Below are 23,301 nucleotides of genomic sequence, written 5' to 3'. Positions count from 1 at the left end.
ATATTTTTCTTTATTGTTATTTTTTAAATCTTTTTGTAATAATGAAGTAAAGATTGTCAAGAGTTAACATTTGATTAGAAATGGTCTCACATACACCCTTCTCCCTACAAAATCTCTGGTATATTTTGTTATCGTTTAATTTGGCAAAAAGGTGTATCTCTATACATACACCTTTTTGCCAACTTAAATGCACGATTTCTCACGGTGCATGAGAAGATACACCTTTTTGCCAAAATACCGTGGGTTGCAGTCCCTGTAAACGTGATTTGGCAAAAAGGTGTATCTCTATACATACACCTTTTTGCCAAGTTAAATGCATGATTTCTTACGGTGTATGTGAAGATACACCTTTTTGCCAAAATAGCGTGGGTCGCAGTCCCTGTAAACGTGATTTGGCAAAAAGGTGTATGTCTCTAAACATGCTAAAAGTGCTAATTCTGAAGTATTCTTTAAAGTTAGATGCAAGAAAATTATCAGGAAATGAAATTTGAAGTGTATACTAAATCATGGAATTGAATCCCTGAGCGTTGCACAGTTTAGGTGGCTTCTACGGTCAAGGAAACTGCCAAAACTTTAAAGTCGATTTTCTCGGCTTTGTAGTCGCTGTAAAACGGCAGACATACACCTTTTTGCCAAATCACGACCGCAATGGTCTCTAATTTGTTTGACTACTTCTTAAGACACCGGAATCAGTGCACATGAAAATTAGGGGGTGAAGCGCCTCCTCACACTAGTTACGTTCAGTTATTTGGAGTGGAACTCCGGTGCTGAAGATTATGGACCTGTTATGGGGAAGTTAATTGCTAAACTCATAAACTGCCGTCAATCACTCTTTTCTTGGGAAGGGGCATTGACCACAAGAAAATAAAGGAAGTCTGACAGGAAGCAAAACAAAGGATTTCATCTGAGACCTCCCTGATTGCATAAACTCAAAGAAGGGGCTGTATGGGGCTGTGTACTTTAGCGTCACCGGGCAATTTTGTGTGCTAGTAGCCACTGGGCTACATATATATAATTATATATATATATATATATATATATATATATATATATATATAATTATATATATATATATAAATATATATATATATATATAATCATTTTGTATATGAAATATATTGATCTACATAATGACATAATGGGTGCCTTGCATGGAGGAAAATACAAATCTCTCGAAAGTGTATTCATGAATACTCATGATGTTGAATTCTTGATCAAGAACACCTGTCCAGTTTGATAAAGGGCGAGGAGTCCGAAAAGTTGTGTATCAAATATTAATTGTTGGTATTGACTATATAGGAGGTACTACACTCTTAAAAACCCCGGGTCAGAATTCTAACCATTTTTCCCAGTCAAAAATATCTCACCCTTTACGGGTCAATGTGACCCGGAAAGGAGTCGACTGGACACAAGCTCTGGAGCTCCAGCACTTGAATAAATGCTTGTGACCCCGTTCGTGGTCAACGCTTTGCAGACGTTCGGGAGATGCAATTTGATTGGAGGAATCTTAGTAAAGCGCGAGCCTGATTGGTCCTTTCGTTCATTGGCCTAAATCCCATCAACATTCATCATGGCGACGCTGAACGATAATGCCGTGTGTCAGGAGGCTGCTTGAAACCTGGGGTTTGGAGAGATTTGCCTCAAATTTTGAAGGTACGTAGCTATGATCTGACAATTTGATACTCTATATTCATGTTCTGATTTGACTAATCATGGAACTAGATTGAGCTTTAGTTTTCTGCGGTAAACTTAACATGTTATTCATTATGCGAAGATCAATGCGATTGGGGCAAACAGTGTAGACTATGTGTACAATGCAGTCTGTACACCCGGGGTGGATCACCAGCGGCAGTGCACTGGATCAAATCGGGACGAACCGAAAAGTCATGGGTCTTATGGTTATTATCTTTTTGGGATTGGGCTGCCACTCTCACATATTTCACAAAATTCTCACGCTCATAAGTAGATGAAAATAACAGAGATATGCCCCCTAATATACCTGATGGCTCGACTTCGATTCTAATCTCTCAAGAAAGACACTATCGTATAGAACCTACCCTGCGCCTGGCTGTTGTGTTGTTGCCCAATCCACTGTGTAAACAGCAGTGTACGCACTGTAAATGCAGCAGCTACTACTCTACTGTATACTTCTAGTTTTTACGTCTCATTTCACGAGCGCCGACTATAAAACTACGCGTGTGTACGGCAGGAGATCTTCAGCCTGGATAAGTATCGAAGCATGGTAGATTCTAGGTAGGACCTAGCGTCCTTCGTAGGCCTAGGCCTATTCAAAAGTTGTATTTTCTTACCGTAAATAGTAGGCCAAGAGGGCCTAAAGTGTTTGAGGATAAGGCTAGATCTATTTCTGTTAATTATCGCCTTGGCTTGGGCTTGGCCTAGGAATACAGTAGGATCTTAGTTAGTACCAAGTAGCCTATAGGCAGTGGCGTATCTACGGGGGGGGCAAGGGGGCACGTGCCCCGGGCGCCACTCCTTGGGGGCGCAAAAAAAAAAAGAAAAAAAAAAAACGAAGAAGAAGAAAAAAAGGAAAAAAAACACGAAGAAGAAGAAAAAAAAAAAAAAGAAGAAGAAGAAGAAGAAGAAAAAGAAATGAAAAAAAAAAAAACTCGCCCGGAAGGGGGGAGGGAGAATGGTGTGTGTGTGGGGGGGGGGGGCAGAAAACCAAATCAAACAGGATAAAAACAAACATGATGATGACGCGGACAAAATGACAATGTTTATTGTGTTCACACAAAAATTCCATGATCTGTGAGCTGAAATACAAAAATTTTCGGCTCGCTCGCTGCGCTCGCTCGCCAGAATTTATATAAAAAAGAAGGTAAGATCAAAACGTGATGATGACAAAATGACAGTGTCTATTGTGTTCACACATGTCATTTTATATCTAGCAGGCAAAATGTTTCACGGAGCAGCGGCTGCAATTTCTTTCGTTCTGAAGCGATCGCCAATTGGATCAAAAGAAGGCGGCAACAGGGGGGGGGGCGCAAAAAAGCCCCAAATCAAACAAGATAATAACAAAACGTAATGATGACGCAGAAACATACAAATTTCGGCTCACTCGCTCGTACTAATTTAGAGTATTTTTTCAAGTCCTCAGTCTGTTGGTATAAAACGTTATCTATAAGGTCGTCACTATAATTGTGAGATTTAATAAGCAAAAAAATTACAAGAATTCCATGTTTTGTAAGCTGAAATACAAAAATTTTCCGCTCGCTCGCTGCGCTCGCTCGCCAAAATTTATAAAAAAAGATAAGAACAACACGTGATGATGACGAGGACATATACAAATTTCAGCTCACTCGCGCGCACTAATTTAAGAGTATTTTTTAAAGTCCTCAGTTTTTGGGTATAAATCGTTATCTATAAGGCCGTCACTATATCTTGATTAGAATTGTAAGATTTGGTAAGCAAAAAATTACAAGAATTCCATATTTGTAAGCTGAAATACAAAATTTTTTCGGCTCGCTCGCTGCGCTCGCTCGCCAAAATCTATCAAAATTCATTACATTTAAATCACCCTCAAAAGATCCCTTTTAAGTGCTTGAAAAAGCATCATGTGGACTTACCCTAGTCCCTACCGGGATGGGGATGGGGTTGAACACTTTTTCAGAAATTAGGGGCGCAATTTTCGTGCTTGCCCCGGGCGCCGTTTTCCCCAGATACGCCACTGTGTACTGGGTATGTCATTGTCTTCTTTGTTGTCTTGTTTGAACATAGATCTATCAAGACAAATGTAAAGATCTAGTTCTATATCTTTTAATTCTTGAAGCGCCATGAGCACTGAAACTAAGCTGGACCTGTGCGCTATAATCATCATCATTATCAGAAGACAATTTCTGAAAAAGTGTTCAACCCCATCCCCATCCCGGTAGGGACTAGGGTAAGTCCACATGATGCTTTTTCAAGCACTTAAAAGGGATCTTTTGAGGGTGATTTAAATGTAATGAATTTTGATAGATTTTGGCGAGCGAGCGCAGCGAGCGAGCCGAAAAAATTTTGTATTTCAGCTTACAAATATGGAATTCTTGTAATTTTTTGCTTACCAAATCTTTCAATTCTAATCAAGATATAGTGACGGCCTTATAGATAACGATTTATACCCAAAAACTGAGGACTTTAAAAAATACTCTTAAATTAGTGCGCGCGAGTGAGCTGAAATTTGTATATGTCCTCGTCATCATCACGTGTAGTTCTTATCTTTTTTTTATAAATTTTGGCGAGCGAGCGCAGCGAGCGAGCGGAAAATTTTTGTATTTCAGCTTACAAAACATAGAATTCTTGTAATTTTTTTGCTTATTAAATCTCACAATTATAGTGACGACCTTATAGATAACGTTTTATACCAACAGACTGAGGACTTGAAAAAATACTCTAAATTAGTACGAGCGAGTGAGCCGAAATTTGTATGTTTCTGCGTCATCATTACGTTTTGTTATTATCTTGTTTGATTTGGGGCTTTTTTGCGCCCCCCCCCCCCTGTTGCCGCCTTCTTTTGATCCAATTGGCGATCGCTTCAGAACGAAAGAAATTGCAGCCGCTGCTCCGTGAAACATTTTGCCTGCTAGATATAAAATGACATGTGTGAACACAATAGACACTGTCATTTTGTCATCATCACGTTTTGATCTTACCTTCTTTTTTATATAAATTCTGGCGAGCGAGCGCAGCGAGCGAGCCGAAAATTTTTGTATTTCAGCTCACAGATCATGGAATTTTTGTGTGAACACAATAAACATTGTCATTTTGTCCGCGTCATCATCATGTTTGTTTTTATCCTGTTTGATTTGGTTTTCTGCCCCCCCCCCCCCCCACACACACCATTCTCCCTCCCCCCTTCCGGGCGAGTTTTTTTTTTTTCATTTCTTTTTCTTCTTCTTCTTCTTCTTCTTCTTTTTTTTTTTCTTCTTCGTCGTGTTTTTTTTTTCCTTTTTTTCTTCTTCTTCGTTTTTTTTTCTTTTTTTTTTTGCGCCCCCAAGGAGTGGCGCCCGGGGCACGTGCCCCCCTTGCCCCCCCCCCCGTAGATACGCCACTGCCAGTACAACAAACAAACATAATAATAAAAGAATACAGCATATACCAAATAAAGAATATTTTTCCGAACATTAATGAGAGCAATTTCGGTCCTCAGTGTGAGAGGAACAGTACATTGTAAGATTTGAATGTCTCTGTAGATGACAGTTGCTCTTACTGAATAGGTAACTGGTTCCACAATTTTGGTTCCATATAACGGATCGCATAAAGCACGATCACCCTGCATCAATGATTTATTCCGAGTGTAATTTCCACTTGAAAGATATAAAAAGCTCACGATTCACTTTATCTTTCTGCGTGCGAAATTTTGTACCATGGCACTCGCGTCCATTCACTTCTTGTATAATATTGGAAATGATCATTATGATGACAATAACGATGACAACAGTTACAATAGTAATATACATTGTACTGAAATGAAATGATTCCTCACATATGCCGCTTTTGTCAGTGCTTTTATGCCATTAAATTATTTTATCTCAGATCTACAATCCATATATAACTGCCTGTCTGTTTTGATGCTATTGTGACTGGCTACGCTCAAATCAGTTGTACGCTCAAATGGTCGTATCTTGTTGGAGGAGAGAATCACGACTAATTCTCATGATCAAACTCATCATAATAAATGGACAGGGAGAGAACATGAGATGCACGGCGGATTTGCAGCGTGAGATGAAAAATTGGCAATAATCATTTTCTGTTTGTTTGTATTAAAAAAACGAAAGAAATAGAGTAACGAGAAGTGACCGGCGGAGATGCCCCCGCCCTGCTGACCCACAAGCTGAACTCCTGCAGTTTGCTGAGCAAGAACAGCCTGAAGCCTCTTGGGAGCTGCTGACGATTCCTCAGGCCATCCTTGATCAATAGCACTTAGCCATCTTACTGTTGTCCACTCACCAAAGGGAATGGTCATCAAAGGTATAGACCTACTACTTTGTACGAGATTATATTGGCAGGCTGCGTACTGTTGTCCATTTACTCATAGTTTGTATTTGTTCTTTTATTGTAGGGCACTTAGAATCATTCCCTTACCAAGACAAAAAAATGGTCACTAAAACAAAGACTAGGCCCTACACTATTATAATTGTTATTACGTTATTTCACTGTAGTTCTATATCTGATATTTACATCATAATTTCTGTCAAGCCTATTGTGAGGTTCTCCATTCATGGTCGTGATGCGGTGTAGGCCTATTGAAACAGTGTTCAAACATGTTTCAATTTCTCTGAACCGTCAGCTGAAAATGTGTTTTTAAAGAACAAAGAAGAGAGGGGAAGAAAGTTTCTCGTACTAGCTAGATGAGAAAGCACTGTACTTGTATAGTGTATGTCTGCAGTATTCCTATAATTTTAGCATTTGAAGAAAATGTCTCTCACGTTCTCTGGTGAGGAAATTTGTGAATGACATGGAGGAATATTTGATTATTAAATTATTAGCATTATATCTTTGAGTCAGGTGTGACCCAGCGAAGTCAAAGTAGCACCTGTTAAACCTTTGGCAATGTGAGTTTGAACATAATTTTATGGAAACATGACATGCATTATGTCGGACCAACTATGGGTCTATATTTATGTGGGACCAAGCAATGCAATATTTAATACGAATATGCAACAACAGCAAAAACAAAAAAACAAAAAAACAAAAACAAACACACAATTAATGACAAAATTCATTTTCTTTTTACTGCATTCTTTTTGATCTCTGCTAAGCATGAATGTTATTGTAAAGATTTTGCATGATTTTGTGCGATTTGCTCAGAGATCACGAATTGCAGTAAACTTTGTTAGGAACGGCTTTGGGCAGGGTAGGGCGGGGCAGCATAAGGCAGGGCATTGGATTGGGAATTACATGTTACATGTAATGCCAGTTTGTCTTCTCTCCCCCCCCCCCCCCCCTTCTCTCTCTCTCTCTCTCTCTCTGTACAGGTATTGCGGTCTTAAAGACATACCAGTCCATTTTACACCAGGTGTGACATCAGACTTAGCACCAGCAAGTTCACTGAGCGGATCCTCACACTCCACTGCACAGAACTCAAAGGAAGATTCATCAATGATTTGACTTCATAATCATATAAATATCCCTATTTTAGGCTTTACAATAAGTATTTTCTTTGTTGTGAATATTAATGTGTGTTTTTCATTTTTTCGATGTACATGTATACAAGTCATCGTGACAACTACCGGAAAGATTCATATAGTTACTTGAAATATTATCACAGCAGTGTTGGTATAAACTTTGAGCTTTTTAGAAATGTACTTTACTAAATAACTTCACAAACATTGACAAAATACTGCAAATAATAGTTTATCAACCAAGGGCATGTCAGTTGCCTATTCATCACGTGTAATGGGAAAGTTAGTAAATCCTCACTGTTTATGAATATTGTTTTTTTTATACAAAATAGGCCGCCAGATATGTGTATAACTTAAATTAAATTAGTGAATTGTATTACATACAATTTTATGATGAAATAATTTCAAATACTTTGCAGTGTCATGTGAAGATGTATCGAGAGTCATGCAGCATAATGTCGCGGGGGCGATTTAGACCCCAACGGATTCGAATTCTGGATCAAACTGGCCCGGAAAGGGTACAAACCAGTGACACAGATTTCCGGGTCGCTGTATAGAAACGTAACTCAGAAAGGGGTTAATATATTACCAACTCTTTTCTCCGGGTCACGCTGACCCGGATGGTGTATGACCCCAACAGACCCAGTTTCCGGGTCAATTCCGGGTCAACACAATTCCGGGTCAACAGATTTCCGGGTCAATTCCGGGTCAATTCCGGGTCAACAGATTTCCGGGTCACTGAATAGAAAGGTGACCCGGAAAGGGGTTAATGTAGTGCCGGCTCTTTTCTCCGGGTCAGGCTGACCCGGACGGTGTATGACCCCAACAGACCCAGTTTCCGGGTCAGAATTGACCCGGAAAGGGTCAATTCTGACCCGGGATTTTTAAGAGTGTAAGCGAGTTCGAAGAGGAACCTCCTTGGTATTGACAGCATGAGCTTGAGTTTTATAATATATTATTCGTTGTATTATAATTAGAGAAAGGGATACAGAGGAAGGAGAGGGAGAGAGGAGAAAATCTTTAGTCGATTTAACAAGTGGGAAGGATGGATACAGGTTCGTACATAGTACATTAAGCATGGATAATAATCTGGCGCTGATATCATTGTCTCGCGCGGTCTTCTGGGCTGCTCTATTTAGCTGCAAAATAATGTCTCGATCAATCTATACTGTCGCTTTGTTTTATGGCGAGTCACAGTGGGAGTGTCCTTGTAGAACATTGCTGTCATTTTACCTCGGCGTCATCTCCATACAAAAAGAGTGCACGTAATAATAGGACACATCACAAAAAGGTATATTACGTAACTAGTTTACATTGACTGCCTTGCACGGAGCAAACAAAAATCTCCCGAAAGTGTGTTCATGAACACGGGTGATGTTGAATACAGTCCAACCCTTTCGATGCTGGCGTTGAAGAGAAATGCAGGCCTAATACATGGAGTTATAACTGCGTACAGAACAGTTGGACAATCGCGGCCCAAATAGAAAAGCGCAGTTATGTAGGCCTACCGATTTCTACTTCCATGCAGCTATTTATAACGAAATGCTGTTACTAGTTGTTTGTGACGACGTATTTCTGGCCTTTCATTCTGGCTGCAAACAAGGCCAATTTCCCTAGTTCAGACCAGGAAAGTAGAGATTTTTATACTTCAATACTCAGACAATGGACATTCTCAGGGCAATGATAGAACTACTGACCTGAAAAGCTGAAGAAAAAAAAAATCAGAGCGACGCATGGTAGTGCTGTGTGTGGCACATAAAATACAGAAATCACACCTTTTGAAAGTGCTCAAAAAAGCAGGAAAAATTTTCTCTTCAGAACTCTGTTTCTTTCATTCAAACAAAGGTGCTAATGTGTATGTTTGTGTGTGCGTGTGTGTGTGTGTGTGTGTGTATGTTAAAAGAATATGATAGGGAGAAGAATAAAACTCCTTAATTTTGTTCATGTTAATTACATCGTAAACATGGACCTTATATAGATGAAATTCAAATAAAGAATATCATTAAAAAAAAATCTGTATGTGCACAGGTTTGTTGTGTAAGCGTGGTGTTTTGTGGTATGTTCGTGGGTGTGTGGAGTGTGTGTTCGTGGTTGAGGAACAAGAATAGTACCACACTATAATAGTTCAAAGGAGTAGGTGTAGGAGGTAAACGGGCGGAGGAAGAAGGGATGCACGGGGGTTGGGGAGGAGGGCCAATAGTGGGTATAGAAAAAAAAAAGCATGAAATGATACATAATAGATATAAAGGAAATTAGGGAAAGATTATTGTTTGTTTCATAATATCATTGATTCTTATTCAATGTGCGTAATGCATATCGATTGAGTAGGAATGTTTCATTCATATATATCCTTATTAGTATCGACGCAATCACACATATTTTTTAATTGGAAAATGATCTAAAAGTATTTGAGTAATAACTATACCTAAAGTTGGGCGGGGCAGGGTGGCAGTTTCATTTTTGAAAATAATCTTCATTTCGATGATAGCATTCTTTAATATGAAATGTCACGTTTCGTATTATTTGTTTTGTACACAGTAACACATTCAGGTAGAATGCATATCAATGAATGACAAGGAAAATAAATAATGAATACCGAGAGAAAAAAATTATTGCCCTGAAAGAATGAATCCATAGTAAGGCATGTGGCAATCATGCATCCCTCGTCATCATTCTAATTCAATACAATATGTATTCATGTTTTTCTTTTTCCTTCTTCTCCTTTTTAGGAACTACAAGATGATGAAGACTCTGCCAGCAAGTCGTCATAGGCTGAAATACTGCACACAAGATGATGGAGTAGGAGCAGGAGAAGGAGATGCAGGAACTGTCAAAGCAATACCTAAGAAGATAAAAAGGAGTCAAGAAGCATAGGAAATCAGCATTTTATCAGCTGTAGGTACCCTACTCTTGCACTCCTGGGGAAAAAAGAGAAAGAAAAAAAGAAAGAAAAACACATGCTTGCTGATTTTTTTCTTCTCTCTACAGACAAGTGCGACATATCTTATGTATTTGGGGTGTACCTGTAAATCCCAAATTTGATTTACATTGTTGAGTAGGCTTTATTTTGAGAATTATGATCCAGGGATACTTCTTTTTGTCAGGGGGTTCAGAATCTAAGATCACTGGCTAAATTTGCTGATTTAAAGTTATCACATGAAACATGGACTATTCAGGCATAAGTTCTCTAAGTATAAAAAAGAAACATGCCACATTGTTCCTGTACTTTTTCAAGAAAAAAACAAACAAATTCAACAGTCAATTCCAAGGTCAATGAATGTCATAAAAACTCAACTCAATAACTCAACCATGGTTGTCAGTTGCTGATGTATGTAGTTCAAGTGCTGTAACCACTCTAAGCAATTAGGTGGAAAGTTGGAGGTATCCTAATTTACAAAATATTGCTACACAGTGTACCTTATGCATTTTTGTAACACTTAATATTTTCCCCATTTTTCTCTTTTTTTCTCTCTTTTTCTTGTTTGTTTAGCCCTTGTCACGCAGTTCACCTCAACTCTTTACATCTGTAACTGCAAGATCGGTGTAGGATGACATTGCTGTCTCTCTGAGACTTGCTGGAAACAAAATGTGACTTTTCAAATCAAGAAAGTGGCAGCTACTCGGGCAAGAAGACATTCAGCAGGCAGCCCTGAAAGTGGAACTTGAAGAAACTGACAGAATTGACTTTTTCTTTCATTTATGTTGGACCGATGCAAGTTTACATGAACTTTACCTACATTTACTATCAACTTACAATGGTTTGATATCTGTTTTCTCATTAACTACAAACACAGCTACTCTTGAAAAACTTGTCATGCTCAAATTTACCTTGCAATCACCCTGTGCCAATTTTTTTTTCTGAAATACCTACATAACAGCTGAAGAATTTCAATGTGCAAGGCTTTGTCATGATTTTACGGCGATAATGCACTGTTACTCTAGCAATGCACATTTATTTCCTCTTTAGAATTTATCCTGCAACTATAAATCAAGTACAAGTGTACCTAATTTTGTCTGAATCGCTACAAAACTGGAGAGGGAAAAAAAATCCACAAGCTTTTTCCCTGTTTTGTGAGGGCCATTACAATGTTCTGTGACAATAGCAACATTCTTTCCACTACAGTTTAGAAATGTATGTTTTGCATAACTTTACCCTAAACTCAACATGTCTACCAAATATTGTTTGAATGACTTAAAAACTGGGGAAGAAAGCTGTTCCCAAATCCTTTACATTATTTTGAGGGCCATAAGTGCTGTTACCATGGCAACACACTTTGCACTGCGCTGAACATGTATGCCAAACTTCTTTTGAATGGATGGAAAACTTGAAAAGAAATTAAAGAGATGTTTTGCCCTAAAGTTGTTGTATAACTTGTACTCTAGCAAAATGGTAGTGATATGACATCATAATTATTTCTTTGTCATTTACAAGAATGTGCAGAGTAAAAACACCTTACATAGGGTGAGAAAGTGTGAGCTATTTCTAGTTTTCTAATCCTAATTTAACTTGACCATGGAACAACTTAGTTTTATAACTTATTAATCACCTTAATAACGCCAGTCTACATCAACAAGGTCTTAATCATTGATAAATGATTGACGAATTGCACAGTGTGTTTCCATTGCCTCGTCTAAACGTATTCAAATGTGATTTTGACAATGATATAGCCAGAAATGTTTGAGCTAGAAAAATGGAGAATGGCCCATATATCCTTGCAATAAATTTTATTGTAGCTGCAAACAAGAACTCATGTTACTGTGCAATTCTGAATTTAGAGGAAAGTGATTGCAGCAGCCAGCATTCTGAGATAGCTCTTTTTCCTTATGCAGTCATATTCTGCTACTGTATAAGTGTTTGGTATTTTATTCATACATACGTGTATTTAAAAAAGTCCTCTGATCTTAACCACTGATCCCCCCCCCGCACACAAAATTATGTTTTGTTTTGTTTTTTATACTTTCTCTATCTGTATCAACGGATAACATTTATTACTGGACTCACCATTGGAGGGTTTGAGTCAGCAAATTGTTTTAGTTAGTTTTGCAACATTGTGGTCTACAATTTACCACTTACCCTTATCTTCAAATTATTATTTCAAAGCAACTCAGTGTTCATTCATTTGTATCTGCCTGATTTACTGATAACATTATTTCTTGCTTATGTCATGTCTGGAAAGCAGAATGTGTGACCAAAATACATGTACACTGGCCTTCAACCTTTTATCTTATTTTTTTTTTCCTTTCACACATTTTAACCAGCACATCTTCTTCTTGTGAAGAATGCCTAAGGTTGACAGCAAGATAATCTGGAATGGACAGAAAATAGACAATGTTGCAGATGAGACCGCCTGTAGTGATATTATTGAGGTATACAATTGACAAGGTTCACACAGAGTTGGACTTTCACTCCAAATGTCTGCTTGACCACAGTATTTTGCAGTGCACGCAGTGTCTCATTAATCTGGATTAAGACCGGTAGCACATTTCAGTGTATCGATCTCCAAGCACCCCTTACAATGCTGGTATGATCATTCTATTTTGATATGTTTCAAAATATGTTTACAGTAGTGTTTATGTACCGGTACCTTCAAGAGCATTGTTTGTAGAGTACGTTAGATTGCAGCAGTTTGCTCTGTGTTGTTTGTTGCAACATGATTTGGGAAATAGTGGCATAGGTAGTTGTCTCATGCAAATTGTAATTGCAACAATCACTCATATAGCTGAACTTCTTGTAGATGTTGACTGAAGTTATTTTTTTATGTGGAAGAGAAATAGAAGTTGCTTAGTTTTGTCACTTTGTGTGCTATTCTTATGAACTATGACGTCCATACTTCAGTGTATGTGAATTGTACAGCACAATTATGATATTGCTTTGGTAAAGTACTAGTAATAGTTTTGCATTTTGTGTGTGCTTTATTTTGACAGTACAATTGCCATTGAAATGATTTCAGCATGCACCTGTATTTTGGTGTACAGCAAGAGTGATCGATGAATCTATATTGAATTTAATGACTTGAATGTGAGATCATTCTCTTTATTCTTGTCACTTTCTGTATATGTGAATCATTACGTGTATATTGTAAATAAGTGTGATTCCCTTACATCTGGATAGTAAACACATACAGAAAACCAGAGTTTTCAAGGGCCAACCTGCAAAACAGGTCAGCACAATATTGTACTGAGTATGTGTTTGCGAAACCACAATGTTGGACTTGCACTATCATGGCTATAGAAAAGCACTCAGAGAATACAGACCTCCGCCAAGCAGTACATTTTCACCTACATTGTGATTTCTACCCATTGTTGTAGTTACATAAATGTTCATAACGTATGCTGAAATGACCCCATTTCCCAATGATCAAGAATCCTTCGACCACCGCCCCCCCCCCGAAAAAGAAAGAAAAACTTTGATCCAGGCAGTGATCCAGATCAATACCAAAATTGCATCATCTCTTCCTTGTATCATCATTAACTTTATTTCTTTGATTATAATGGTATTGTTGGATTCGCATGTAGTATTTTTAAAGTTATTTCACAAACAAACAAACAAACAAACAAGCTTCAACAGACTTTACAAACCAACGTCGCCAAAAACATTCACGAGTACACTTCATTAATGGTTACCGTTCTTATGAACAGACCGCCATAACGTTGTACGCATGCGCACAATGTAAATCGTATGCTACAAATCGCATAGTGTGGGGGTATGCATCGCAGCACCACCTGCGACAGAGGGCAACAGGGCGCGATATCGCTCATTGTCGCATCGCCACGTATCGCAGTAAAAATCGCACAGTGTGAGTCCGCCCTAAAATGTATGCGCGCGCGCAATATATAGTAGTGTGATTTTCGGCCTTCCATACTGGGCTAGAAAGATGGCGCACGAACCGACGGTTTGCTCGTTTGTGCTTCTGGCGATTATGGAGCAATTATGTAAGATTATCTCACGATAATCACAGAATTCCGGATGGAAGTCCTTCATCTGATGATTCTGCGTAAGTTTGTAGCTATTATTTTGATGACAGTTCTCGATAAAAGAAGATTTGAATGCTTTTTGTGTGTCCGGATTCCATGAACGGTCTAGCGTAAGTAACGCTAGTATAGGTTATGTACGGTGCATATTGATATAGCGTAGGACTGACTACTACGCATTGTGTATTGTACGTTGCGTGTAAAGTTACTGTAGTTGTAGCGCCGTAGACTCACTTTGTCATTGGCTCTATGTGCTATCACTTGGCCGTGAGCTGATACGACGTGTAAACCAGTATTCAGAATTTGGTTTATATGGTGGTAATACATTCAGGATTAATTCACAACTCCTAGCTGTAAGATAGAGTTTGATTCATACAGTCTAGTAATTCAGTTTGTTGAGTAAGACTTCAAGACCAGGTGAAGATTCAAAAGTAGACATGAGGTTGGATTCGATACTAGTAATGATGAAGATTAGTGATAATTTTGCTCTGTGGACAGTTTCAGTCTAAATAATGCATTTAGACGTCAGGATGAATAAAAGACTGTCTTTTGTGTTTTTGTGTTTTGACATACGTGCTTTACGTATTAGATTCACAAGTTAGCCCGACCAGACGCTGTTAATACGCTGTGTCGCGCTACGTACGTACAGCGACTGGGCTGTGTATAGTTATTCACAAGTATGTCGTCCTAAAACGGTATCGTGTAGGCTGAAATATTTTTACATTTTTATGTGATATGAAGTGTACGTTATTATAGCATCTTAAGCAGCTCTGGCTTAAGGGAAAGTATTATTGAAGGCAAGTGTATAGTGCCACACGTAGGTATATAATGTGTGATGTAAGTTATTTTGGATTTTCCATTTAACCTTTGCAATTTATTGCATCACTTCACAGCTTGGTACAGGATCACAACCCGAATGCGTCCAGAAGGGTAAAGCTTCTAGGCTTGGAAGATCACAAGTCTGTAAGTCTGGTATAGGGTCTTTACATGTATATTACAGCCTCTAAATATTTTTCTTGTTGATATTGCAACAGTGTACAAAGTGTATTTTACATTGCTATAGTGTATACAGTGGATGGATAATGACATTACGAAGCTGCCATTTCATGATGTGTAGTGAATACATGCATGGATACAAAATGTGTATGTATAATGATGCAGTACAAGACAGTGTACTATTGTTTGTTCAGAAGAAGCAAACCTTTTTGTGTGTTAATGGAGAATTATATACATATACATTCAACCTGTATTGTGATCCAAAAATGTATGTTTGATATATTCATACAGTGTATCATTCATTGTTTCACTTACAGTTTTACCGTTTCACATACATGCGCACACGCACTTGGGCTTGCGCATAGACAGCAAGGAGGAGGAATTGATTAAAGACAAGCTAGAGTGCAACGTTCGACTCGACTGTCTGGAATTTTATTCTTGTTGTGCATGTGTATACGCGGTTAGCTGACTGGATAGGATCTAGTGCTACCGGTACCTAGAAATCTGAGGCCAGCATAATATATATCCCTTATCTGAATGCGTATACTCATTATTACAATCGATTAATAGAGCTATATACTAAACACGTTTAGTAGCTCCGCGGTATTATACCAATTTGACTACACTCACCCCCCTCATAGAACCCATTGCTCCCACGGGCCAACCTTAGTGTAAAAAATGATTAAGTACCATGATAAAATATATGCGAGCAGTTGCGGCCGACGGCGATTCGATCCATATTGTAGGTGCAACTTGTCAAATGAAATGCGATTCTTTCAACGCGGTCTGAGCGTGGAGGCTGATCTCGTATATAATCACAATCGTCTCAACGAAAAGCCCTAACCTTGCATGTGATGATGATAGGTTTTATCAGAACGAGTTGTAGAAGGGTAAATAATAACCTCTCACCTCTTTTCTGCGACAGAATTATCGGAACTAACTTGGAATTGTCCGAAGGTGCACGTGAGCGACTGCAAATCTGCAAGCGGGAACTGCCGGGGTCGTTCATAGAGCCTGCATTGCCAAACAGCAGGGAGGGTGGAGGGACCTGGAGGAGCTGTGGCCTGTTGCATAAAACTTACCGTTGAATTTCAATAGTAACCACCGTCAAAATTAGGCGTCACAGCCAATCAGCATCAAGGATTATAAGCTTTACCGCTAATTTGAATACTTACCGCTAGAAAGGAGCGTTAAGTCCAGCGGTAAGGGTTTTATGCAACAGGGCACTGGAGTAACAGCAAGGAGTTTGAAACACAAATCGCAGCAGTGGTGGTTATCTTGCTGTGCTGTAATCATGACCCTTTCTTGCATAGTCCAGATTCTGGACGTTTTTTATCATTACGCATCCACCTTAGTGCACCGCTCCATAGCTTATCGCGCTATCCCTTGTAACCGCTCGATGCCCCGAAAAAAAAAAAAAAAAAATTTCCAGAATTGTTGGACAGTGCGTAGGTTCAAAAGTTCACATTAGGTATGCTGACGTAATGCCCTATCTCTCGCAAGCTCATTGCGTATGCATGAAACTAAGGGATCGATCACAGAAGAGTTCTGTGGGATCGATCGATCTGCAGCCAGCTGTGTGTGCATTGCACCGTGAATACAGTGCGATCTACAACATGTACAATGTACCATACTATGTACCATAATATGTGCACAGAGATGCCTGTATTTCCGCACAATACACCTTTAATATCACAATAAAAGAAATGCAATGCGATACTTCAGTGAATCTGTATGCATTGTTGCACAGCTGATTCGTCCGACGTTTTTGACTGGCTGAAAGTTATGTTTGGAGTCATCATTCTGTAGGACCTACTTTCACGTGGTGTTTTGGACTTTGTTGTGCCCAGATTCGATGATGACTTGAATATTATTCTTGAGATTGAAAATGGCGAGCTACAAATCGCCATCTCGCCGATGTATGATTTGTGATGTGCCGCTTCTAACGTCCAAACACGACATAAAACTGCAATGATCTCTGTGAAGGTCGTGAGATGTATAGACTTCAAGAAAAGTTGGAAGATTTGTTTGGCGATGTTATTGTTGGTCAAGGGGATCAATATGTTGGGTTTTTTTTTGGGGGGGGGATTGTGCTGCAATCATATATTTCATCAAAGGAAATAATTGGTCAATTATTCTTCATTATATTGTATGATGAAATTTAAGATTCAGAAATTAAAGAAATTCTTTGACATATAGGTACAGTACTTGTGTGCACCTTTTTTCATTATTATCTGGCCCACTAAATAACAATGTAATGTTGTAATGTGTAAGCTCAGGTCTGTGGGATGTGGGTTCTATGAACCGGTACTTAGCTATGGTATACAAGATATCAAGCATATTCAGGGGTGGTGGAGGTGAAGGGGATACATTACACAATTTGTTGTGCAAAGTTTTGAAGTACATTTAAGGAACCGGGAAGTGCCTTATTTGTTCTTTTCCCCAAATGTTAGTAGAGAGCAGTCTAAATGTAAAGAATTGAGCTAAGGTTGTACAACTTTTATTATAAATTGTTATTACCACTTCATGCACTGGGCAGTTACACCGAAACTATTCACTTTGATAATGCCTGTAATAGAGACAATCAGACCAATATCTCTGTTGTAAGAATACCCTGTCACTCAATCTTTCGTTTATTAGTCTTCATGATAATAAAGCTAAAGTAAACCAAGATGAAGACGCTTATGGGTATTTTTGCTACAGAGATATTGGTCAATTTGTGTCTGGCATTACAGAAGTGAACAGTTTTGGTTGAATTGCCCCTCTGCATATATATATATATATATATATATATATATATATCATATATAAATATATATATATATATATATATATATATATATACACACATATATATATACTTATATATATATATATATATATATACACATATATATATATACTTATATATATATTCTTTCTTTTAAATCATACCTGTATTTGCTCAAAATAGTAGCTACATGTATACATTATTATAAGTATTCATATCAAAAGACAGTCTGACAGAGCAACTTGTTTGTTTCTAATTCACAAACATTTAAAGGGAAGCAGTGCTCAGATTTTCACTTTAATGATAATTAAGAAGAGTAAAAAACATAATTTTTCACCAGTTTATACGCGTGGAAATGAAAAACTGTCTCCGTACGCGATTTTTGAAAAATAATTCCTGCAAGCGATCGTGTAAGAGCCGGCAAAAAGATGGTACGTCATGCATGCCCTACTCACCAATCTGACAGCCGTGCCTCTAAAAACCAATTTAAGTGTTGAAATGATTAGTTGCAATTTTATCATATAATGTGAAAGTTTGTGGTTTTATTATTAAACAAAATATTTCAAGCTTAGATATATATAATTCATGAAAAATTAATATTGTTAACATAAATTTATATGTGTTTTTAAACCAAAAATACCATGAACTTGACATCAAATAGGCACGGTCCTTTTCTAGCTTCCGTCCGTGTTGCACACTTCCTAGCGTAGAAACCACTCTCGCGCGCGAATTGTTACCATACTAATGTACACAGTACTCCGTCTAGCTGATTTTGCCGAAGATAACCTGTGCATGAGAGAGTCGAATTCTTCAAAGAAAATATTGTTTGTATCTCAATATTTCTGTTAGTCAGATATCGCCTTTCCTCGAAAAAAAAAAAAAAAAAAAAAAAACTATGACGTGAGCCGGGAAGGGTAAACACAGGGGGTCGTAGGAATATGATTTCGCTCCACTTTGCCGTGCATGTCCAGTCGGCACTGGCAGCAGCTAGCTCAGTGGCACTGTACTGCAGTCCAACCCCGGCTGCAGCCCCACGGTAAATGAAACATTGCTAGCCACTTTCCTTACCTCTCTACGCTCTTTCCCTCGGTTCTCTTCGAAGTCGATGCTCGAGGTGTTTCTGTTTTATAACTCATGTGAGCAAATGGTCGGGATTGCATCTGGCTTCAGGAGTTTTCTCGGTTTATAACCGAGGGCCACAGCCTGCCGGTCCACGTAAAAACATCGGCGATCGCTTCTCAAATGGTCCACGCACAGGTAGGTCACAACACGATATCGAGATTTTGTAGACCCTAAGAAGTTTCTTATGTTCGGCATCGTTGTACCGAGATTTCCCAGCTATACAGCTCACCTTTCACGATACTTTTGTGGGTCTGGGACGGAAAAAAAAAGGATTTTCCTGGGAATTTTTCTGGACGATTCGAGCAAAACTACTGATGTAAGATAGCCTGACCAGACGACGCTGAATGCGGTCGCCCCTATTAGTCCATGGGCCAAAACCCGAAAAATGGGTTATTGGTACCACCTGAGGTGGCAAGAACTTTTTGGTGTCATTTTGTTTGTCGGGCATATAGATATGCTTATCAAGCTATGATAGCATTCCAAATGAGTAGCTTAGTCATGATAAATGAATTTTTAACCAATTTGGTCTCGTTTTTATATCCCTATACTTCTGAATCGAAACTAACCGCTATACAAAGAAGAGCACTGTCTTCTGTATGTCCACAGGTGTTCTGTTGTAAACCCTGTGCGCTTATTCTTTATTCAAGGCAGCGAAGGGAATATCCAAAAGGTTATGATGTCCACAGCTGTCACGCGGTGCGCTTAGTCTTTATCTAGAACAATGTACCGTTATCATATCTAAAGTTCCTAATAAAAGGATTATCTAAACTGTTTTTATACTACCCTCTCAATAAGTACATTAGTTTTAAACAAAAATCACTCTGTTCATTTACAATATTATCTATTATAATGTATTGTGTACTGGTACATTATTTTTGCATTATCTTTCATTGTTGGATGGAAATAAAGCGACATTGGCGTGGTATTAGCGTTTTCAAAGTAGTGTTTTCACCGGAAAAATGATAAATAATTGAAAAATACGGTAAAATTCACGAGGAATCTTTTATTTTTGTTCTTGCTGTTTTAAGATAAAGGGATATGCACTGTATCATAAGCTTTGGATATTCCCTTCGCCGTCTTGAATAAGGACTAAGCGCTATGGACATCATAACCTTTGGATATTCCCTTCGCTGCCTTGATTAAAGACTAAGCGCACCGCGTTTACAACAGAACACCTGTTGACATACAGGAGACAGTGTTCTTCTTTATATAGCGGTTAGTCTAGATTCAGAAGTATAGGGATATAACAACGAGACCAAATTGGTTAGATTAATTATGACTAAGCTACTCATTTGGAAATGCTATCATAGCTTGATAAGCATATCTGTGGCCGACAAACAAAATGACACCAAAAAGGTTTTGCCACCTCAGATGGTACCAATATCTGGCCTGGCCCATGGACTATAAAGTGTACTACAATGCAGGCCTGTAGCTGTGTAGAACCGTGTCTACCTACAATCTGTACGTACTAGAACATGCATGAGCGGCGACAGGGCTGCAGCTGTGCTTGTGATAGACTGGAAAAGTGTGAAGGGCAAACCGCGTACGGGGTATCTACCGTAGATCTAGTTATACCGTCCACACATGTACTGTGCGAATATAATACACAATACATACACACACACACACACACACACACACACACACACACACACACAACGTAGAAACAATGTCAAATACTACTAGTAGTAGCCACCGACGTCTTCATGCATCCGGGTAACTAGGGAGCGTACGGATAACGAGCAGAACACGGCTGGGAAGAGTTGTGCCTCGGTGACGTCTGACTCTCCGCCAGGACTTGCTCATTAGCATATTCACCATGCAGATTCACACTTTTTCAACCAAAATTTACGAGCTTATTTGGTGATTTGAAAGTTTGTTTTCGGTGAAAGTAGTTCATTGGAGGTACCAACAACAACATATTTTTTTAAATTTCGTGAGGACTGCTTCCTTTTAAGGGGGATTTCAGCATGAAATTATGCTTGGGAAATGTGCGGGCCACACAACACACATAAACGCATGCACGCATGTGCACACACATACACTCACATGTTAGCCATTTAATTAAACCCCCCTATTAAACCAGTATTAGTACAAATCACATCCAAACTTAAACATTGTGCTTGTACTTTGTACACAAACAGTGTACAGCTGTACAGTGTAGTAGACTTTACTTTTTTTTCCACGTTTATGGCAGCTGATTATTGGTAAATAAAATTAGATTTTTTTTTTCCTTTTGCAGTGTTGAGGTGAGGTCAGGAAATGCATCATTAATTTTTCACTATTGTACTTTGAAATATACAATGTACAGTGTACATGTACATTGTACATGTGCAATACATGTACTGTTAAATACACTGTGTAGTCTTCAATATTTCATGCACAGTAAGTGCAGACAGTGAAAACAAATAGGACTAGTGTAATTTGAACATATGTATAATTTGTACATTTTTTAATCACATTATTTCTTACGCCTTTATTATAAAAAATTTGGCCATGATGGTAAAACTGTTAATGTTGTACCAACTACCAAGGAAGTTTCAAAGCTAGCATCCCACTCCCAACTGTCAATAATGAATTCAAAAAGTTGTCACTCTGGGAAGGACGTTCAGAATAATTCCTCAGGTGTATTATTGTCTGTATAAAGTTTGATATTCTATGACACCAAATACTCATAAGGAACTGAAATTAAATTTTCTATAGTGAATGATAGTTATTATTATCATTAATAGTTAAAAATATTAGGCATATTTCAGTTGTTTCTCCATGCTCTTGAAACTCCTTCATTATACACTTTCATTGGTACATGTACAAGTACTGTATTACACAATACATTTACTGTATTATTCATGATAGTTCATGATCATTGTTCAACAACAGTGCATTATTTCAAACAAAATACATTGTAAACTGTTTGACTCTGAATTTTGATGTCAGAGAAATAATTTGATATGTCACATTTCAGTCTGATTACCATGTGTAGTAGACTCATTACACATCAAAAACACAGGATTAACACAAACTGGTTACAAGTTATGAAAAAGAAATCGTCTGGTCCCAATGTAGATTTTGTTTTTTAATTTGTTGTCTTTTACATAATTCTTGGTCAAAAAAATAATTGCTTCGAAGTTCAAAAAAGAAAATAAATTCATTGCTTCACAGTTCAAACTACAGGTACAAATATTCATGTGCATAAACAGAACTAGTTTTATTTTTTATCAAAATGGGCCAAAGAACATACTGTACTTCTCATAAATGACTTTGTATGTAAAGAAAGTCTATGTAATTCTTGGTAGTTGTACAACTCAAAAACATACTCTACACATGTGTACACTTGTATGTATCATGCGATGTATAATTACATGTGCTTACTAAGCTACAGTATGTGCAGACAAACGGCATAACAGTTCAATTTTCAAACACACGGAGTGCACCCAAACACCCAAAACACACAGCTCATTCCCACTTGGCATAATTGTCCATGTATGTAGGCCTACATATAATTTACTTCATCACAAAAATACAACCTTGAACTAAAATATTTTAACTTTTCCATAAATCACAATTGCAATATGCACCCATCAACATGTCCAATGAAATGAAAATATTCACGCCTAAAAAAACAAAGTAGGGCCTACAGTATGAAAAGTAGAGGTGTACATTGTATTTGCTTCTATGAACAAGAGCAAGGTACAGTAATTGCAGTGATAAAAAGAAAATTATTGTACATGTAGCATGGAACTGCAAAAATTTAGGTACACCAGGAACCAATGTACCAACCACTCACCATTACAAACCTTAAGGAGGAAAAACACTCACAGTGGATTCTTGTTTTAAAACAATCATATGAATTCTGTAACAAACAATTTTCAAAGCCCAAAGGTACAAGCTACATGTATACGTAACATTTTTCATTAAAAAAAAAAAAAATCTGAGCTACGCTGTACAGCTGTACATGATTCTTCATGTTACCAGTATATCTGATAAGGCCTGAAAATTGAGTACTTTTAAAAAGTGGATATAAACGTCTATATCACTTGGGCATCCACACAAAACCGTACTGTGTACGTTGCTTTAACATCAACGCCCGGGTCATACGCAATGGTTGCTATCAGAACTCAATGATTTCACCATCTGGTGCCGACATGTTGTCGACATGCTGTCCACAATTTCTTTTTGGATATCAGTTTCCGTGTTCCGGTGGTACATATAAACTTATTAACATACCTGTGGCAACCTTCTGGAAGCAGTGCCATAAAGGTCGCATACACTTCACTGCCCATTTTTCTTATCCTTTCACAACATGCACCATGGATC

Source organism: Diadema setosum, chromosome 19, assembly GCF_964275005.1.
Source record: "Diadema setosum chromosome 19, eeDiaSeto1, whole genome shotgun sequence".
NCBI classification, from domain to species: domain Eukaryota; kingdom Metazoa; phylum Echinodermata; class Echinoidea; order Diadematoida; family Diadematidae; genus Diadema; species Diadema setosum.
The sequence above is the reverse complement of the archived record's forward strand: the minus strand, read 5'-3'. Positions refer to the sequence as shown.